We start from the raw sequence: 21974 nt of genomic DNA, 5'->3' as shown, positions 1-21974 counted from the left end.
TGACTCGGCATGCCGTTTGTTATGTCCGATAAAAATTGATTGAATCCTTTATCTTAGTCATGATGAACATACATTTTACTGCATTTGCATGGTCTCATTTGACAAAATTGATCAAACAGCGTTTTTGATCTAAACTACATGTAAAAATGTGTTTTTGGGAGACATGCGGTTTAGCAGAACCTGGGATCGAACCGTCAACCCCTCTGATTGGAGGAAGACCGTTCTCCCCACTAACCCACAGTTTGAGCTGCTTGTTTCTCGTCCCTCTAGTGTTTCATATAAAAGTTATATAAATCAGGCCGGCTTTGAGAGGCTGTAATCAACTTGTGTCCCCAGTCAGTAAACAACATTCCATCTGGAGGAAATCAGGACCGTAGAAATCCAAGAAATGGTGGCTGGCTTTTGATTAAGGAAAACCTTCCTCATCCGGCGCGCCTGTTGACCGGACCGGCTCTCTGACTTTCAGCTCTGCTGCTCGGCTTATTGCTGGTGCAGCCGGAACATGCGCTTAATCTGAACAGTCTAGCAGTTAGATACACTTACTGCCTCCTGTTAAGAGTTAAAGCAGTTCTTCCACATGCTGAGTAAAGTCTCCATGAAATCCATTTTAAAGTGGGATTCAGTTCAATGTGTAATTCTAATCCGACAATATACAACAAGTTCTCCAATCTGTACTACCGTAATATGTAGGTTGTGTGTTCCAATCCTTTTAATCAAACCCACTCGGGCGTTTCCTAAATTAGCAACCCTACTGGTGGTGATCAACGCGTTGATCGCGGATCCCCTGAAAGTCCTGTGTTTGTTTGAACCATCAACTCCGCAATAATTAATACAGCCACTAGGGTCTGCCGCCTTACAACAAATGCAAATTAAAAACCTATGGGTTTGTATATATTACGACACTATTGAAACATAACAAACTCCATACTATGTATGTCAGTGTATTACAAACAGGATATAGAGTGCCGACATACCTTCTTCTCAAGGCTAACATTGCCTCTTCCACCAACGCTCCTTTCAACAACTATTCAAAAGACATTGGTATGATTTCCAAAATCATGCGTCCAATATTGTCTTGGCAGCTTAAGACCTGCATTTTTCAAAGTAGAGCCCTTAAATGCCCCATCTTGAACCGCAATCTTCAAATAGGATACGCAGCGTTTTTCTGTTTCAGCATCCACGAGGGTGATTCTTCAATTGAATAAGACATACAGTAGGAGAAAGAGAAAGCAAGATAAAGGGGAGAGTAATAACACACACTCGTAATTCATCATCTGTGGCTGTTAAGCTTCCATTACAGAGTAAACAGGCTGCTTCTTCAGAGGACCCTCTCACAGGTGGCCATGTCCCCTGCACTGATCCAGCAGTTTGACTTTGTGCTTTAGTGTGTGTGGATGTGAACGAGTGTGGGTGTGAAAGTGTGTGCATCTGAGTGAGTCACGGTTTCCTTTCCAACCCATCCGGGAGGTCATTTAATTTAATGACAGAGCTGACGATGCTCCAAAACCGTGTTTAAAAAACATTGATATTCCTATTCCTAGAAAGTGTGTGTGTGTGTGTGTGTGTCCCAACCCCCTGTAGCAAATTGTAAATTGTCTTGAACTAAAAACGCTCAGCGGGTTTGAAGCGTGTCGTTGTGACCCCAGCCTTCCCCCCTCCCTCCCCCCTCTCCCTCCTCCGCAGTTGGTGAGGCGTATCAGGTGTTGATGTTGGACTAAAGTCTGCGAGTGAGTGTGCGCATCTAGTCTGATGTGTATGTGTGTAGTTCTGGCCTTTTTGTTAAGCGCCATGGTGGTGTGCTCACATGCTTTATCGTGCCTAGAGGCTTAAAACACTCTTTTCACTCTTTACTTCTGCAGAAAATGAATAATAAAAGTTGCGCTCTGCTGCAAACGAACGCATAATCGTCTTTCATCAATCAGTGTACTTTTCAATAATGTTCGGTGTCTGGATTTGCTCCACTAATTTTCCACTACAGTTTTGTCTGTTGAAAAGGCAACAGCTGAAAAGGATAATTCTTAATATAGGCCAAAATATAGCTAAAAGCCAGCTGATAGATCATGGAAGAGACCACTTAAGAGACACAAGAAGAAGGATCCTTTGATATAGAGCGATGTTTGGCAGTTTGGGAAAGGTAAACTTTTGTAAAACCTATTACAAGCTATTTTATTAAATTCCCATTAAGCAAATAAAGCTTTTAGCTTCCCTTTGGTAAAAAAAAATCTGTGTACAACTCTAGGGCTTTTATTGTGCAATGCAAGAACGAAAGTGGATGGGGCTTTGTGCAGCCTTTTTTTGAGGTTCAGGAATCAAGAATCAGGAATCAGGAAACACTTATTACCAAAATATGTCAGACATACAAGGAATTTGACTTGGCGGTTGGTGCATACAACAGCAGACTTTTAGACAATAGCAGCAAGACAGATAGAAAGAAAGAAAGAAAGAAAGTGACCGGTGGAATGTCAGAGTCAGTCAGTGGGGGACCGGCTCTGTTGATGAGCCCGACTGACGACAGACAGAAACCGTTGGTGTGGCGGGAGGTCTTAGTCCTGATGGACCTCAGCCTCCTCCCAGATGGAAGGGGCACAAACAGGGTGAGAGGGGTCGGCTACGGGGTCCTAGAAGCGAACAAGTCCCGGAGAGACGGCAGATTGCAGCTGATCACCCTCTCTGCAGAGCGGATGACACGCTGCAGCCTGCCCTTGTCCTTGGCTGTGGCTGCAGCATACCAGACGGTGATAGTGCACCATCATCGTCTCTGGCAGGTTGAATTTCTTTAGCTGCTTCAGGAAGAACAACCTCTGCTGAGCCTTCTTTGTGATGGAGCTGATGTTCAGCTCCCACTTGAGGTCCTGGGTGATGATGGAGCCCAGGAAACGGAAGGAATCCACAGCTGTGACGGGGGAGTCACACGGGGCGATGGGGGACGGTGGAACTCCTTTCTTCCTGAAATCCACAACCATCTCCACTGTCTTCAGAGCGTTGAGCTCCAGGTTGTTTTGGCTGCACCACGTCACCAGATGGTCAAATCCCCACCTGTGGGCGGACTCATCCCCACCAGAGATCAGTCCGATGAGGGTGGTGTCATCTGCAAACCTCAGGAGCGGACTGGTGACTGGAGGGGCAGCTGTTTGTGTACAGGGAGAAGAGCAGAGGGGAAAGGTTGGTGGAGCTGTGGGGGATGGAGTCAGGACTATCAAATCTAAAGTAGAACTCATTCAGCTCATCTGCCAGGCGGAGGTAATTCATGGAGTGGGGGTTTTGGCTTATAGTTTGCGGTACTACCCCAGAGGATCTTTTTTTTTCTTCCCTTGCCTTAGGAAGAGTCCGACGCTGTCCGACCCTGATGCCAACGGCCAGCCCGGTGAAGCATTTGAGCTACCTTCTTCGCTGCCTCCCTTCTCCCCCTCAGTCTATAAAATAAACTCCTAAGTTATATCCACCGCGACTCCTGTCCCCGACTGCTCTTTTTTTTCCAGTTAGTACAGTATACCCACTGTTTACCCTTGCAAGGCCAGGCTCCGACAATGTGTACACCAAACCTCACTCGGCCGCACACAAAACCAGCCACCGACATATGCACACACCTCAGCGTACACAGACGGTGAAGGGATCCAGCTGTGCAGTGAAGGACAGAATTGTTCTGTCTGTCCCGTGTGACAAGTGGACCTTTTGGTGGAAATCTGGCATTTTTTTCAGGGTCTTACCGAAATGGAAAATGTTACTCGCAGTCCTGTCCTGGATGCAGCGCCCTGAAGGAAACTGAAAATGTAATGTTACATGAACTGCAGTCATTTGGAAGCTAAATTAGAATAATTCAAACTACGGGTAATTTACTGGAACATGAAACTGAAGTAGCTAAATGGGATTACTTATCCCACTGACAAGTATAAAGACCTTCAGTGATGATTGTTAGTGAAAAGTGTTTGTTGATGTAGGATATTTTTTGCAAATCTTTTCCCAGAGCTCCTTAGACGGTGAATATGTTCACTCCATGTCACTCATATTAAGCCCCATTGCTGTGCCACCCCTAAAGAGTGTCCCACATACACCCATGGGGCAAGGATAGCATGCTGGGGCTGTGCTTGACTGAGCCTCCTCTGAGCAGCCAACAGACGGGAAAACACCTCCTGAGATCAGTTACAGAGCTAATATGTTCCTGTCAGGGGTCCTAATTACATGCATGCACACTTACAGCCGTCAGTGATTCAAGTTATTGCAATGAATCCCTAGCGTGAAGGCTAGCGGTGTCCAGGCCCTTTGGCTAACAGTTGCTAACAGTTGCTAACTTGTGGCCGCAGTCTTGGCCTGCAGTGATGCAGCCATTGGACCGGTGTTGGTCTTTGGCCCAGTAAGTGACCAGGCTGTGAGGCTGTGGGTCAAGGCTATTGTCCTTGCTTCTTTTGGTCCCCAAATACAGAAGATTTACAACGACTCAGACATGCGTTCGTATTACAGCAGGACTAGCAGTGCATCGGTTTGGACCAGCACTAAGAGCAGTTTGGGAAATTTTATCCAGTGGCTGTCTGTGGATGACAGTTGTCCCTCTTCTTCTTAGATACATGAGCATTGGTGACGCGATCGCTTGCATTGCGCGATCAACTTATCTTGTAAAGTGAACTATGTCAAGCAACACTGGAAAGAAGAAAGAAATGGACCCCACAAAAACGCAAAGGCACAAGTAGATTCACAGGAGATTGTCAAATGAAGATGGATGATATGCCAAGAAAAAATGATTATCCAAAGGTAAAAAAAAACCAGGTATGTGACGACACTGGTGAGAAACACACAAGGGCAGGAAGTGAAGTACCTGAAACGAGAAACTAAGGTGAGTACCAAAATAAAACAGGAAACGAATGAAATCTGCAGCAACAAAACCTTGCTGCAATACTATTGACATTGTTTGTTCCTGTTGGTGCACGTGTACGTGTGCACGGGCCAAAGTAAGAACATTTCTAAGCACATACTGAAGAATGACGGTCAGTATCAACATTAAGCCTCCGCGGGCCAACTGTTTGTTCAGCTTTTCCCTGAGGCCACATTTTCATACTGGTATACCAGACCACTTTATCATTCCATGTTGTAGATGTAGCAACAAGTTCAGTTTGTTTTTTAAGTCAGTAATAACCTTGGCCGCTGTTGGAAAGCAGGTGCAGGGTGGAGGCAGCGGTGAGCAGCTGAATGAGAAGCAGCAGCTGGGACCACTAACAGCCGGACCCTCCCTTTGCTGTCTCCTGCACACTTCATCTCATGTTCAGGAGTTTGTCAGTGCACCCCAGTCCCATTACCTGATGTCATTACAGTTAATGAGGCTGAACCGTGTGGGTGTGTGTTGGTTTCCACCCAGAGGATCGAATCCCCAGCGTTGTGTACTGTAATACAAACCAACCTGCATACATACTGTGCAGCACAAATGGCAAAGAGGCCACCTGGTAGTAAGGAGTCCTTTTTTAAGGTAAGGAAGGTCTTTCTCTCTCAAACATGGACTCTGAGAAGTTATTGCAATTTGTAATGTGCACTTATTACAATGACTGACAGTGACAGCTATACTGCTTGCAAGCTCCAAAGCCAGCATGAGCACCCATATGTGTCAAAAGAATAGCGTTGCTATATAACATATATATAATATAATATATTCCTACTGGTTAGATGGGTTTTTGATGTATCACAAATACATTTCCAGTCATAGGTAATCCATATTAGGTGCATTACTTACTTACAGCGAAACCATGTTGTTCTGACGAAACAATTTTTTATTTGCTGACTGATTTAGACGTATGGGAACTTACTTTTTCAATGTGCTTCTCCATCCGACAGGACAACCTCATTTGTCAGAAACTTTTACACCATTGCAAAAGTTATTCAATGTTCCAATTCAATGTTCTCCTCATCTATGACCTCCATGGTTTAAGTAAGAGGGTCAAACCCCCGTGTTTGCCTCCGTTCGCCATGACTGATGGGTGTGGTTCCAACCTATCACTTTCTGCTGTTTTAGAGCAGGACCATAGGACATCTTTTAAATGATTTTTTTTATGAATTGGCACATTTAGGAATTATTAAAACATGTATATTTTTTAAATGTATGGCAATTATTGAGGTCCTTGTCCACAGAAACATTTAATTGAATAATTGCCATGCCCCAGATGTAATTAATTGATCAACTATGAAGTGCAACTTTGGATCCTGTTTATCAGCCCTCATTTAATAATGGAAACTCAGAGAAACAATGCTGAACAAAAAGGTGAAAACTAAAGAACTTTTGATTGGATTGAATCAAATTAAATTAATTGAACAAATGTCCGCATATCGCTCACATTAAATGCCAAATGTAAACATTCTAATTCTATTGTATTTGATCGTGTGTCTATTTTAGGTGGTTTCCATTAAATGAGCGTGCCCCACCCCCGAAAGAGGATTTTTAATTAAATACGATTGTAACAGTCACCCGCAGTCCAATTTGATACGGCATTAAAGCAACTGCATTTCATATGCCATTTTAAATGGACCAACACACACATTAGTGTTTTAAAAAGGTGTTAATTCATCTGCATCGTAATCAAGACTTTTCTTTCTGAGTATGTTTGTGACCAGTTGGTTTGGTGTGTGTCTCATTCCCTTCAGCATCCCCTCTTCCCCCTCGCCTCTCTTTTCTCTAATTTCCTCATCACCCTCTCTACCTACTTTCCACCCCCATGTCCTCCTCCTCCTCCTCCCCCTTTTCTCCCAGTGAGACTGTGTCCTCTACATGTCTAAGCCTGTGCTCACCGGTGTTTGATGTCAGTTAATTTGCTGCAGTGTTGACAGGCGGATGGCTGCTCAGCACAGCGTGCGTGTGTGCATGTGTGTGTAGGTGTGTGCGTGTGTGTGTTTTGTCATTTGCAGTTGTATCTGCATTTCAGTTCGAATGTGAGAGAGTTAACACCGACAAACGGTGCAGCAAGAGGGAGTATTCGGGCATGTGTCAACGCTGCAAGCTGTGCACGTGAACTTGTGCATACAGTTACAACAATAGTGAATGTGTGTGAGTGTGTGTATGTGGGTTCGCAGGCTGCTCACCGTTGTGTAATTGCTGCGTCTGAATTCGCTGCCCTGGATTACTGCAATTTACTCCCCCGGGAGTGCCGAGCACTGTGGGAAAACCGTGAGCAGGAGGGTGTCCATATGCACGTATGTGTGTGTGTGTGTGTGTGTGTTTTAGCACTGTGGGAAAAGCGTGCCCGTCCAGGACCAGGACACAATACAGCCTTTTCTCTACCGTCCACGTCCATGTGGTCATATTAAACTCGCTGACCATGAGCCCGTAGTGTCCTTTAGCAGGAGTCTGCACCCCGTTGGTGCACTGTGGTTCGTCACCGGGCGCCATCGTTAGAATAGTTTCTATGACGTTCACAGTGCGTTCACAAGCTGTGCGATGCTCAGGTCTGGTTTAGATGAACCCCAAGATCCACCTGCTCCTGCAAGCAGAGCTTAAGTCTGAGAAGTATGAGAAACCAAAAAAAAAGGCAAGTCCGTGCTCCCGGATTGACTCCTGTCCTGGGATTGTGTCGTACTACTGCAATCAGAGACGTATGAACGGAAGGTAGAAAACAAATGATCCTTTCAGCAACGCTTTCAATTTTTGGACACACTCAAGCGTCCGTCATTCCAAAGTAAACTTCAACTTCAAAAATCAACAAAACTCATTGGTTAGATTTAGGAACAGCTTGTGAAATATTTTAATTTAAGTTAACACAGAGGGCCTGACGGGGAAATTCTGAATGTTTTTTTTTTTGTCTTTTTTTATTGGGCCTCGGCCGCCTTCTTGGCCGTGTGTGTGACCGCTGTGTCAATCCCAGCCGTCCATTTGTGTCGGACCTGTAAGATTTATGTGAACATAAAGGGCAGCACCCACACGACCGTGTCGTAAACGCTTGGTGTGGAATGGACACTAAAGACCATTGAGAAAACCCTCACCCTCACAAAACCATCCCCACCCTCACGTGCACTGCCATTGTCCTGCAGGATTCCTGCCGCTGTAGCCAGGTAACCCGCTCGAGCAGACGCAAGGACAGATGTGTTTTAGGAGATATGAGTAAAGCTTTCTGTGTTCTCGTTCAAACAACATATTGTCCCTTTGGAAAAAGGTAACTGACGGCGATCGTTGCTTCACGCGCTTTCCATCAACACTTTGATTTTAGATTACACGTGCATTTCTGCTGTAAAAAATATATATTCATAAAAACTAGTCGTATGTTTTACAAACTGTGTTTAAAGAAGGATTTAATGTATGTTTAGCAAACAATTCACTAGATTAACTGATTAAAATTCAACAAGGTTTTTTATTGTACATGCAAGTTAACTACTTTTTACAAGTCAGTAAAAGTTGGACTCCTTTAGGAATTTAAAGGGTTATTTTCCCGGAAGCCTCCAAGAGGTCCTTACTCAGGATGTGATGAAACCAGATATTTAGTAGCCAATACCACAAGCGGACGATTCTCGACACCCAATTGGACACTCCGGTAAAGAGCAAGAGAATAAATCTTTGTCACTGTCTGACTCATGTATGATCTTTAAACTTTGTCATGAAGAATCCACAATAGTTTTTTCCCACCATCTTTAATAAAACCCAACTGCTCTACATCTCAGTTGCATCAAGTCTGATGTGATGAGACCAGTTACATTTATGAAAAACTTAAGCTGGACTTTATTTGGCTGGCTCTGTGCTATTTTGGGTTCATGTTGATTAAATGAGTCAGTCACTCCTACGGTCTTCTCCTCCCCCTGTATGAGAAATTCTCCTTTCGTGGCAGTTTCTCTCCATAGAGCCTTCCAATCTGACCTGCTGCGTCCAGTCTAGGCAGTCTCCCTGTCCAAACAGACTGATACCCCTGCTGGGTCTGGATCACCAGTACCTGTTCAAGCCAATCATAATGTGTGTGTTTGCATGTCTGGAAACAAGGCCCAGCCATCTGTGCGCCAACGCTGGGACAGACGAACCCCGTGGCGCCTGATCCTAATGGATTTGTTTAAAAGGACTTTTGACAAACACGGCAGGATAAAAGGCTTCTGTCGCATTGTGAGCGCAACTTTTTGAATGGTTCCCAAATCTCCGTGACTCCCAGGCCTGAGCATTTGTGTAAGAAATGATGACAAATATGATTTAGGCAATTTGGGAGTAACTAATTAACCAACTGCAGCAAATTACCTATACTCTTACAAAGGATATATATAATAATAGCTTCTTGAATGCCAAATATCCACAGATACCTCCACAGAAGAAATAGTGCTGCTTCTGGCAAATCAAGAATGTTGTAGAATTCTGGCCCAAAAATGCCCCAAAACTCTGTCATTCCTTCCACATACGTTGGTTCTAGGAAGTGGCCTTCCTTACGATTTCACTCCTGGTTAAATTAAGGGTTTTAAGGAAAAACAAAGGATTTGTGCTGTCTGACATCTAGGGCTGAAATTCCACATCCCCGAGCTGTCAAGAATTTTTCCATTTGCTTTTGAGCATATCAAAAGGAGAACATCTAGAAAACATAGTTTCTTTACAAAAATGTTGACTTAGACATCCGATCACCAGTGTGTTAACTCCTCCAGCATAAACAGTAACTTAACAGATTCATTTGTGAGTTGGTGGAATTTTTGTTATGTTAATTTCTCATAGCATTACGTTATAAGCCTATATATGGGTATATGATATTCACATAGACACCTTGCTGTAGTACGAATGGGTTTCCTTAGAATGGCCAATGCAGGTTCCATTCAGATGCCGATTCACACTCAACTAATATTATCATCTCTTATGTAATAATATTAGTGCCACTTTTTAACCAACAAATGCTAATGTTAAGTAGGTTGCAATGGTAATTCTCGGCCTGTGCAGATGATTCAATATGATCTAAAATCTTTAACGTTGCAAATGTTGTCTGAAGTAGTGCTGCTGTCCTTCCAAGTTAGTGTACCTATTTTATAAGGTGCAAACCAACCAAGGGTTCTGCTGAGCGAAGCCAATTCACAGGCATCTTCAAATGTTTCAGTCTCTCTATTTACCAGCAGAGGTTACTTCTCCAGTATCAAAGATATGTCTGATTCCATTAGATGAACTACATTTATTCCCTCAGTTAACATTGTAAACATGTTTATGGTCTCAATCTTCTACAATACAGAATGATTTTCATTTAATAAATGATGGTCCATTGTTTGTGGCAGGCTTCCTGTGATTGACAGTTCAGTCAGCTGTGGTAGCGTGTAACTGCACTTCATTACGGGTGACGTCACTGCAACTACATTCCTTACTTCAGTTGTAAATTTCTCTGCCGCAAATCGGTTTCAGTTTTCTAATAATCTTTTGCTCCGGCCTTCAGTGGTGCTCAACACAGAATTTTAAACTTGCCAATTCAATGTTGTCTTGCAGACCGTTGGAGTCTACCAATAATGAAAATGACTCCTGCAACTTTGACGGTGCATCATTTCCTTTATTAGCAAGTTAGCTAAACTAATAATTAACTGGTGGCTGTACAAAGGTTGTTTTTATATGAGCTTACATAGACTAACTCATTGATAATAGTGCACATGCAGCCAAAACTCCCACAAAAAGGGCCTTCTTATTACTGAGCAAGTGCAAATTATCGCATTCCTACATTTAGTCCGACCTGGACGCATGAAACGTCTATCTGTGCACCAGAAAAAAAAATACGCTCGGTTTTCTGAATCAGTAATCAGCTAAAATTAATCAGCGCCAGAGTAGCAGGGATGTATTTGTGAAACGCTGCGAGACCCGACGATGGAATGAATGTCACACTGTCCTTCCTCCGCTTTCCCCTGCACTCTGCACCCCTCGCAGTTCATTAGCGATGTTTATCATAGCTGGGTTTTGCAATCAGTCTATCTGCGCACCGGCTCTCGCCAAGCAACACAACAACGGGCAAGCCGGGGCCCGAGAGAGGAAAGGTGCATGGGTGAGTGAGAGAGAGAGCTACAACATCACGACGCCTCCGTCTCGCTGTCGAGTGTAACTGTTCGTCCGCTCCTGACTGTCAGGTGAGGTTAAACCTTCTCCATCTGCAGATGTGCAGGTCAATCCAGGGGGACGTGTGCTGAATCCGAAGGCCCTTTATTTATCTCACTGCATCTGAAAAAGAACAATGAAACAAATGAAAAGTGAGTGGAGCGACACTTCTCTCACTTTTGACAACGTGTCGCCCTCCACATGGAGTGCAAAAGTGTAACTCGCTTCACGTATAGTAGATGCTAAAAGTAATTCTAATTTGTTGCAGGAAGTGCAGGTTGGCCACAATTTCCCATTCATGTGGCCATTTTGACCGAATCGGTGATGCACTTTGGACCACAAACTGTAAAATCATTCATTAATTACAGGAAGCTCTACCAAGCACATTGCAGCACTGTCGGCGAAACCCCCGCTGATGTCGTCAGTCATGACATTAGACAGCAGGATACCCCCTACTCCCTGCAAATACAGTACAGGGCAAAACTTGGATATCTGCTTCCCGAAAAAAAAATTCAAACAGGAGGGACTTCTTTTGTATTTGACCATCATTTATTACTGATGGATCATAATGAATTGTATTGTAATAAAGTCTCACGCAGCCCTGTGGTGGATAAATTCAATGTGCACCCCCCCAATCAGACGACAGAGAAACCAGAGGGAGGGATGTGGAATCCTAATGAATCCCTAGGATCAAAAATAACATTGCTTTAGAGTAATCATTCCCGCGATTCCACATTTTCACCGCTCTCCCACACCCGAAGGTTGGTATCAACTAGACGGTCAAGCAGCAAAATTGTTCTTTGAAAACAAAAAAAAATCTGGAACTAAACTGCTCTCTCGTGAGTTCAGGCACAGACGTCCCACGTGTGGAAGATGAGGACACGTGTGTGTTTTCCGAGGGATGATTGAGATGGATTTGGAGCCCTGAGTGTTTAGTCAGCGAAATCTGTCAGCGTCGCGTGTTCCAGACTGCAGACAACATGCACGTGGATGTCGAGTGTGTCTTAGTCTCTTTGAGTGTTACGGGAGTGAAAACAGTAAGCGGGACGTCCCACTGACACGACACACTTTGGCACCGTCACCGTGATTTCATGCATAAATATCTGCAACTGCATCAGTTTTAGATTCAGATTCCACTTAATAGAACACAGGACCTGAGACAACGAAATGCAGGTTAACATGCAATTAAAAATCTGTGTTTCTGTCTGTATGCGCAACCCGGGAAGCGGTGCCTTTTCTTAGCATTTACGTGCTAAGCGTGTGTGCCCTCGGCTAGCTGTCCTTTATCAGCACGTGACAGGCTAATTGAAGCCATTTGCGGGGCCGCGCTGCCTCCTCAGTGACGTCCCAGCGCGTTTTACGCCCCACAGCTGGATCCTATTGTCTCACAAAAGTCAATGAGAGAGAAGAAAGGCGGTTTGGACGGAGACGGAGGAGGCGAGAGCAGGCAAAGGGTGAAGAGTGAAAGCACCTAAAGGTCCTCAGTGTCCTCCTCAACCTCGCAGTCCTGACCGCACCAGGACAACGCGTCCCGGGCTGCAGCCGGCGTCACGCTGAGAGCGCTAATGCGGAATTATGTGCGGAATTTCACACATGTTGGAGCGTGTTGAGCAACGGATATTTTATTGTTTGATTCTAGCAAAAAACATCTGTTTGCTCTCAGTTCAATTATCCCGTTTGAAGTTGTGCGAGGCGAGTTTGATTTTTCAGTTGATATTCTGCAACATGATGTCATTGAACATTTACCTCCATTCGCTCCTAACGTGTGTTGTAGTTCAAATAGGTGACCGTGATATAAAAATCATCAGAATGGCTTTGGGTGAAAGGTCAACGGCAACGATGGTTGAGGCTGTCACAATTTTGGGGCCATCACTTTTAAAACACTCGTTGCCACAGACGCATGACATCATCACTGTGTCAGATCCAACAGGTCGCCATTTACGCGCTACATGGAGCGCAGTGACCCCTTTGTGGGGACATTGTGTTGGCAAACATATATTTTTTAGAAGCATAACCTCTGTTACCCTAATCCTTACACTTTAATCTATCCTTAATTTAATCCCTTAATGTCCTGAACTACGTCATAACGCACACACACACACGTAATTCTTTTCATTGAGCTGGTTGTCCTGATTTCAAGTTCAACCCTTGGTTTTTTTTGTAGAAACAAGTCACGGTTGGTGAATTATTGGATGGCTCACAATTCCTTTACCCGACGACGTGGTCATCCCTGGTGACGGAATTCTGTGTGCGTGTTTGTGCGCGTGTGTGAGCCAACACGCTGCCGTTTGCTTTCCCATGGCTCAGGACGAGCAGTCATTTAGGGTTTAACGTGTCGCCGTAGAATCCCGGCTGACTTTTTCACCTGCAACCAGCGACCTTAACTGGGATGATGTGTGATGAAATGGAGCCTTGCTTCGGCGTTCTAGTTCCTACACGCTCCACGCCATTGACAGCATTTGAGGAATCTTGGACCGAGTTCCTACTACCTGCATTTTTCCCATCGCGTCCAGATTCTCTGGCTTCCTTAACTCTTTCTCTCCCTTTGCTTTAAGATTAACTACAGGGATATTTTTCCTTTGTTCTTGCATTTTTTTGCATATTTGGCTCTCGTTTTCAACACCCACAAAGTATGAAGTAAGTAAAAATATATTTCAACAACGTGTGCCAAGAATGCTGCAGGAATAACTCTTAAAACCTAAACATTCCATCTGTCTTCCGCTGACTGTAAAGCAGTGATACAAACTCATATGACCATGCTGTAATTCCCTTTTTTTTAACATTATATTTTACCTCTGGCCATTTTATTTAGGTCAAAAAATCCTAAACACGGTTTTCATTTGTAAAGATGATGTTGCTCAATCAGGGACTGTGTTTTCCGAGGATATTATCTTTGACAATTAGCCAAAATCTAATAAAATTGTTGGGATTAAAACAAAAAGTTAGGCGTCAATAACTTAAACAAACAACAAAAATGTCTTCTCTGCAGAACTCTTATTGACCCCAACATATCTGATTCTGCGGAAAGGTTCTGTGGGCCCGAGTGTGTCCAATCTCTCCCCGGCCGTGGGCGACAATGTCCTGTTCTGTTTGCTATAACTTTCACTGTGATTCGGTTACTGAGGTTTGGTTCTCAGTAACTGACACCCTGCAGAAAAAAACCAACAAGCGCACACGGCCGCACACAGGAGCCACAAATTCCCTCTACGGTCACACACACTTTCCATCTAACGCGTCACTTCCTTCGAGGGAAGCCATTCTAGCAGGTACACCACCAAAACACACACACACACACACACACACACACACACACACACGCGCGCACACGCTGGATGCAATGGTTCATATCCTGGGCGACTACTCGGAAACGCCCGGGCAGAGCGCTGAAGGAGCAGCTCCCGCGCGGCACAGACAGCAGCCGACTCACAACGCGCACACTCACACTCATTTCCACCCTGATTGTGTTGACTGTTTTACAGTTTTACCGCGTGGCTCTGGGCCACCGTGAGGCTGTCTGTGCGGCCTCTCGGTCAGCGTCGTGCACAGACTGCGAGCGCGGTGGAGTCGTGTGAAGATGCAGCTTCAGCGAGCTCAGTCTGCGGCGCGGTGTAATGGGAAAATGATATGTGACCCTTTTAAATGCTTCATTTGTATAACCAGTTTATTAGTTGCAAGTGCTTAGGTCACAAAGGCCCTGACATACGAACTGATGTCTCCCACTTGGATTAGATGTTTCCAGCGGCGTAGCTGTAGAGACTGAACAAAGTGTTTGTTATGTCTATGACCACCTTTGTTTAAGCATGTTGGGAGAGCAAGGATACGGTCAAAGAACTGATGTGTCTCACATGGACAAGGTGTTCCCAGTACCCTGGCGGTAGAGACTCAACAAGATGGTTAACGGTTTCTGTTGACGCCACCGATATCTAAGTTTAGGTATAAGAACTGCCTCGAGGTGTTGGGAGGAAAAAGGAGGTTCTTGACAGTCTACTGACCACGTAGCTGTTGTGACCCTTTTTCCCTTGCAAGGAAATAAACGGAGAAAAGACATACTTGACTCAGAGCCTTTGATTCTTACTTAACGATTGTCTGTGCAAAATCTTCCACCACAATTTGGTGTCAGAAGTGGGATCGTTTGAAGCTCCGTCGGGACTCCGAGGACGTCCGGGAAGGGACCCCTTCAGGATCCACCAAACGTGATTCTGCCCTATACCTCATCACACTCAGAGAGAGGGGACCGGCGAACAAAAGAGACCTGATTGGCTTCAACACGATCCGATGAGGAAGATTTTCACACGAATCGGGTAAGAAGTTGATATTCTGATTTTCAAACGGGGCTTCCTGAATTATAACGGGTGATAACAGATTACAAAGACGGGTATTTAGTACTTTGGGATTTTTTTTAAATTATTTTTTCTCTCTCTTCTTAGAAAATCCAAATTTCGGTTATTTGATTGGGCTTCTAATGATGATAACTTGTCTTTTTATCCGGTTATTTGAAAAATGTGTATAAAAAGAGTAATTGTACAGTATTTCCGGTTCATCAGCATCCAACTTTTTACTGAGGAAGACAGGGAGCAATGTGCGCATTTACGATTGTATTCAGACTAACTATCTGAAAATCGCATAATTGTGACCCTTGACCAAAAGGGGGAAGACAGGGAGCAATTTGCGTATTACGATTGTATTCAGACTAACACTCTGAAAACGCATAATTGTGACCCTTGACCAAAGGGGAAGACAGGGGCAATTGACAATTGTGACCCTTGACCGAAGGGGAAGATAGGAGGGATTTTGAGAGTTCACTGAAATCGCAAAATCTCAGCCCTTGACCTAACAGGAAGACAGGAACAATATCGGGATTTTCGGACAGTAATCTGAGAACAGATATTTGCGCCCTTGACCTATATTTATTAACCAATAGTTCTGGTTGGGTTTTAACTTGTATTTTTCCTACGTAAAAGAAAATCAAGACTTATAGTGACGACTATATTTTAAGTAATAAAAAGTATACTTCACCACGCCTGAAAGATGGGTGGTGTACACGGTAAAGGTAAAAAGGAAATGGGTTCTCCGGAGGGACCCATTGTGGATCTGATGAGAAGGAAATATGGAGATCAATCTCTAGAGTTTTTGCCCGAGTGGTCAAAAGATTTTGGGTTCCCTGCAAATGGTTCTTTCAGTAGAATAAAACTGAACATGTTACGAACAGGCTTAGAGGGAAAAGAGAAGGGTATAAAATCTCAGAGGGTGATAAAAGGCAAAGACTTGGAGAACATTGAGAAACAAAGTAAATGGTTAAAATGGTGGGAGGATGAATGTGAATGTAGAGAAAGGAAACAAATGGCTAAAGAATTGACATGCGCAAAAACCACATTGGTTGAAAAACCAGATCCAAATGTTATTGAACAAAATGACCGATGTGCTTCTCCCTTGTATCCGAGTCTCACAGGGGCTGGCGGCCCTCTCCTCAACACATGCCCACCACCGTACCCTGCTTCATCTGCGAACCAGCAACCTCCGTCTGCAGGAGCACATATCAAAGTTCACTACACCCGGCAGAGGGAGGAAAAGGAAGCGGCAGTGAAAGCAGCACAGGAACGACTCCTCGGCGAAGAGGAGGAAAAGAGACAGGCTGCTCTCCCCACTCGCTCTCGCTCTCCAGGAGCAACCGGAGGGGACACTTCTGCCATCAACAAACTGATTGCAGAGCAACCATCTACATCAGATGTTTTTTCCCCCTCTTTCGACCCAGAGGGAGTTCCCCCGGATGCAAAATCTGTGCTCCAAACCCCAATGATTCAAGTACCAGGACACTCAGGTCCCATACTTGTTTTCCTTGGACTGATACGGACATTAGAGCTGCAATGGCTCATCTCCCGCCGATACAGCACTCGGGAAGACTGTTTGCTGAAGCATTCATGGACTTCTGTAAGCAATTCCTGCCCAACTTTGCTGAAATTTGACGTGTTCTAATGAGTCACGTGGGTCCGACTCACTACCAGAAGCTCAACCAGCTGGTTGCAGGAGACACCAGTGCGGCCGACGTTGAATGGAGTTCAAATCAAAATAAGCCATACAGAGACGCACTCACGGCTTTGAGCGACGGCATAAAGACATTGTTCCCTGACAAAGTGGATATGACTCCCATCAACAATACCAAGCAGGCAGCGGGTGAGTCCGTCCATGATTACTACCAAAGACTTCTCACAGTGTTTAATCTTAACAGTGGCATTCCACAACCCGCCGTGTTAGGAGACGCTCTGGGGACGTGGGAATCACACCTGAAGAATGCTTTCATGAATGGACTATTACCCGACATAAAAATGAATGTGCAGCGTTCTGTGGCTGGAATGGAAGACTCGCGACTCGCGGATGTAAAGAAACATGCTGCGCATGCGCAATCCATGGACATAGAGAGAACTGACCACGAGGGGAAAAGGCGCTCACGTCAGATTGAACTCGCCCAACTGACTATGCTCCAAGCTGTCACTCAACTTGCCAGAAACGACCGCCCACGGGATCCCAACCAACGGGGCGGATTCAGGGGGCGTGGTCGGGATATGACGAGGGGACGCTCCTCCGGAACCAGGAGGGATCACAGCTGTCTCCACCCAATGACTATGATACGTGTTTCCGCTGTGGCGAACAGGGACATTGGCACAGAGAATGTCCACAAAATGCACCTCGTAGAGGATGGGGGCGTGGACTGGCCAGACGAGGAAGGGGTGGCAACGCACAATCCGATTGACGTGAGGCGGAGGGGGAGGAGGCTGCATGTGAGGGGGAGACGGCAACCATGCTGAGGCCTCACATAAGGGAAGTAAAACACACACACACACCGCAGCCTGCAATGAAGAAACGCTTTCTGCACTAACTCCCTGCACGCACACTCACACTCACACACACACACTGGAGCAACAACAAGCTCTCGTGGACATCACAGAGCAATTGAGAACACAACAAAAGCTTTCACTTAAACACACATATGCAAAGTTTTCAGGAAAATCATTTGAAAATATGCCCACCACTATGGTGCAAATTCAAGGGAAACTTTTATCGTTTTTGGTTGATTCGGGGGCTACACATTCTGTAATACAACAAAAGTATTTTCCAGGTCAGAAACTTAGTGGAAAACAGGTTTTCTCACAAGGAGCTTCAGGGATGACTATTGTAGAGAGATTTACGGCACCTATGACCAGTACACACACTGACTCAACTGACCCTGAACCAGACATCACAGTAAAACATTCCTTTTTGCTGTCCTCTTGCTGTCCCATTAATCTAATGGGCAGAGACCTCATGTGTTCTTTCGGCATTAGCCTCATCTCCACTCCTACAGGGTTGCAAGTGGTGAGATGCAGAGCCATTGACCAGATGGCAAATACAGTTATAAGTGATCCAATGTTTGTGTACCAGTGGTGGCTTCCGGTTGACTCACAATCAGAACTGTCCCACCTGGCAGCATCACGCGTCCAGCCTGAGGCAGAGTGCATGGATGCTTCATATCTCCACTGCACAGCTCATGTGTCACATGAGCCAGATAAGCAATATGATGCATTATTTCTACAGGATCTGAATGATCAAATTGCATGTATGACATTGTTTTGGTCCACACTTAAATGTACTGTGTCCGTTTCTCTCACCCCCTCTCAGCAGCACCTCTTTGATGTGGACTCTTCTTTCCCACACATCTCCTTGTCTAAAGCAGCAACAGACCAATGGAGAGATTTGGGACCTTTTGTCGCAGCGTGCGAGGCATTGGCAGATTGGGAGGCTACACCAGATCCACTTGTGATGCGCTCTCCGTCGACAGGCTTCTTTAAACAGCCATTCGCATTTTGCACACCTGCTCTCAGATCTGTTTATGTCATGGATGAAAATAACATATTTTCTGACACACCCACTGATACATTTTTGACTAATGTCTCCTCTATTTCTCCTGCCCTCAGTTCTGTTCCAGACACCTTGTGGGCAGCGCATAAATATGACGTGGGACTCATCAAAAAATGTCAACCTGTGGTCATCACTCCTCGATCAGACTTCCGTCCCCACAAACATCAATACCCACTGCGCCAAGAGGCCATTGACGGTATAACACCGGTGTTCAACTCCCTCTTAAAGGCCGGAGTCATTGTTCCATGTCCTGACTCGCCGGTAAGAACACCTATTTTTCCAGTTAAAAAGATCAGAGATGCAGGCAAACCAACTGAGTGGCGCTTCGTGCAGGACCTAAAAGCAGTTAATGCAGCCGTCCACGCACGAGCCCCAAATGTTCCCAACTCTTACACCATTATGGCACAGGTTCCACCTGATGCTCGATGGTTTTCCGTGGTTGACCTCGCAAATGCTTTTTTCAGTGTCCCGGTGGACATTGACAGTCAGTTTTGGTTTGCGTTTAATTTCAATGGCAAGCCTTACACTTTCACACGCTTGTGTCAGGGCTACACAGAATCACCTACAATCTACAACGAGGCACTCAGGGAAAGTTTGGAGAGCCTCACTTTGTCTCCAGGAACAGCGCTTTTGCAGTATGTTGATGACTGTTTAATTGCAGCTCCAACACAAAAGCAGTGTGAACAGGACACACTCAAATTGCTTCAACACTTAGCAGCGGAAGGACACAAGGCCAGCCTATCCAAACTACAGTTTGTTTCACAAAACGTTAATTTCCTAGGCCATAACATTTCCGGTGAAGGGAAGACACTATCACCAAAACGCATCGCCTCAATCGTAACACTTCCAAAACCACAGACCAAGAAACAGATGATGTCATTTTTGGGAATGTGTTCCTACTGTAGGTCATTTATTCCAAATTACTCCCAACTCGAGCAACCTCTGTCCGCATTGATACATGGAAAAAATCTCAGCGCGCATGATAAAATTCAGTGGCTCCCTGCAGCCTCTCAAGCTTTCACGGACATGAAATGCACGTTACAAGTTCCTCCGACTTTGGGTCTTCCTGATCCTCACAAACCGTTCACACAAACCGTGGATGAACGTTCTGGATGTATGACATCAGTGCTCCTACAATCCCATGGCGATAAACTACGACCAGTAGCTTATTTCTCTGCAAAACTCGATCCGGTAGCAGCAGGCTTACCACAGTGCCTTCGAGCTGTGGCAGCTGCTGAAAAGGCTCTTACAGCCTCTCGTGACATTGTAGGCTATGCTACGCTAACATTATTGGTTCCACATTCGGTTTCACTGATTCTTCTCGAACAGAAGTCGTCTCATTTATCTGCAGCGCGTTACCTTCGATATCACACATGTCTCCTAGACATGCCGAATGTTACAGTAAAACGCTGCAATGTCCTCAATCCTGCATCTCTTCCCCCCACTCCGGAGGATGGAGAGGAGCATAATTGTTTGGCTGAGCTGGAAGCTCAGTGCACACCTCGACCAGACCTCGCAGACACACCTCTGCTCAACAGTGACGTGGTAATGTATGTTGACGGATCTGCTTCACGGGATCCCCTGACTGGTTCTAATCTTGTGGGTTTCTCTGTTGTTTCAGACTCAACTGTTCTGTGTTCCGGCCCTCTTCCATGTCACCTCTCAGCCCAAGCAGCAGAATTAATCGCGCTGACAGAAGCTTGTAAACTAGCTAAGGATAAAACGGCAACCATTCACACTGATTCCAGATACGCTTTTGGCGTGGTTCATGATTTCAGCGCGCTCTGGAGACACAGAAATTTTCTCAAATCGGATGGCAAACCAGTGTTACACCACACTCTGATAGCAGAACTATTGGATGCCATTTTGTTGCCCACAGCTATTGCCGTTTGTAAATGTGCAGCGCACACATCCGGCACAGGCGACATCGCAAAGGGGAATGAGCGAGCAGACTTAGCTGCAAAAGCGGCTGCTAGACGTCCTCTTCCCAAACCATCACGCCCAGTTCCTGCCATGTGTTCTCTTCCCTCCTCTCTTGCAGCCGTGCAGTCCCTCTCTACTTCAGATGAGAGACGTTTTTGGTCCTCCTCAGGCTCCAAATTCATAGACGGCATCTGGTATGGTCCGAATGGTAATCCATGCTTACCTAAACATTTCTTCCCTCACTATGCGAAATTGACTCATGGGTTAGACCATGTGTCAAAAGGGGGAATGTTAAGTATCATTGATGCAACATGGTTCACAAAAGGTTTTGCAGCTTACGCACAAAGGTTCTGCCAAGCATGCATAACATGTGCAACTCACAATGTAGGTCGTTCAGTACAGGTGTCACATCATGCAGCACATCCACCGCCTGCAAGACCATTTGAACATGTAATGATGGATTTTGTGGAACTCTCCCCATCGGAAGGTAAGAAACACTGTCTTGTAATGGTAGACATGTGGTCCAAATGGGTTGAGGTGTTTCCCTCCAGTAAGCAGACAGCCTCCACAGTGGCTAAAGCCTTGATTTCAGAGATCATTCCCCGCTGGGGAATCCCAAGCAAAATTTCTAGCGACAATGGTTCACATTTTGTCAACCAAGCAATCACAGACTTAAGTGCATACCTGGGTATTGACTTAAAAACACACTGCGCATACCACCCAGCTAGTGGGGGAGCGGTAGAGAGAGAAAATGGAACATTGAAAACAAAACTGGCCAAATGTTGCACAGACACAGGTCTACCGTGGACAAAAGCACTGCCCTTGGTTCTGATGTACATGCGGATGAGGAAACGAACACGCAGCAACCTAAGCCCATTTGAAATCCTTTTCGCAGTTCCTCCCCATATAGGTGTGGAAGCTCCAGGAACACCACTCCCTTCCACCACAATGTGCGAGAATGACATGTTAACCTATTGCATTTGACTGTCTTCCACTTTGTCTGATGTAAGAAAACAGGTTGTAGCTGCACTTCCAAGAGAAGCAACGGGTCCACTACACCGACTGCAACCAGGTGACTTCGTGGTGGTAAAGGACTTCAGGAGGAAAAGTTGGAAAGCTAAACGGTGGCAGGGTCCATTCCAGATTCTCCTGGTCACCCAAACAGCGG

General features: G+C 45.3%; 1 long non-coding RNA gene across 1 annotated transcript; it reads left to right on the top strand.

Moving 5' to 3' along the window:
• Window positions 1–14603: 14603 nt before the first annotated feature.
• On the top strand, window positions 14604–21716 carry LOC144388899 (uncharacterized). The gene is made up of 2 exons (XR_013453156.1): window positions 14604–15291; window positions 16432–21716. It is a non-coding gene; the product is annotated as an uncharacterized LOC144388899 (long non-coding RNA).
• The last annotated feature ends 258 nt before the right edge of the window (window positions 21717–21974 follow it).

The sequence above is a fragment of the Gasterosteus aculeatus genome, chromosome 17 (genome assembly GCF_964276395.1).
Source record: "Gasterosteus aculeatus chromosome 17, fGasAcu3.hap1.1, whole genome shotgun sequence".
NCBI lineage: Eukaryota > Metazoa > Chordata > Actinopteri > Perciformes > Gasterosteidae > Gasterosteus > Gasterosteus aculeatus.
Note: the sequence above shows the minus strand (reverse complement) of the source record. Positions and strands in the feature narration are given on the sequence as shown.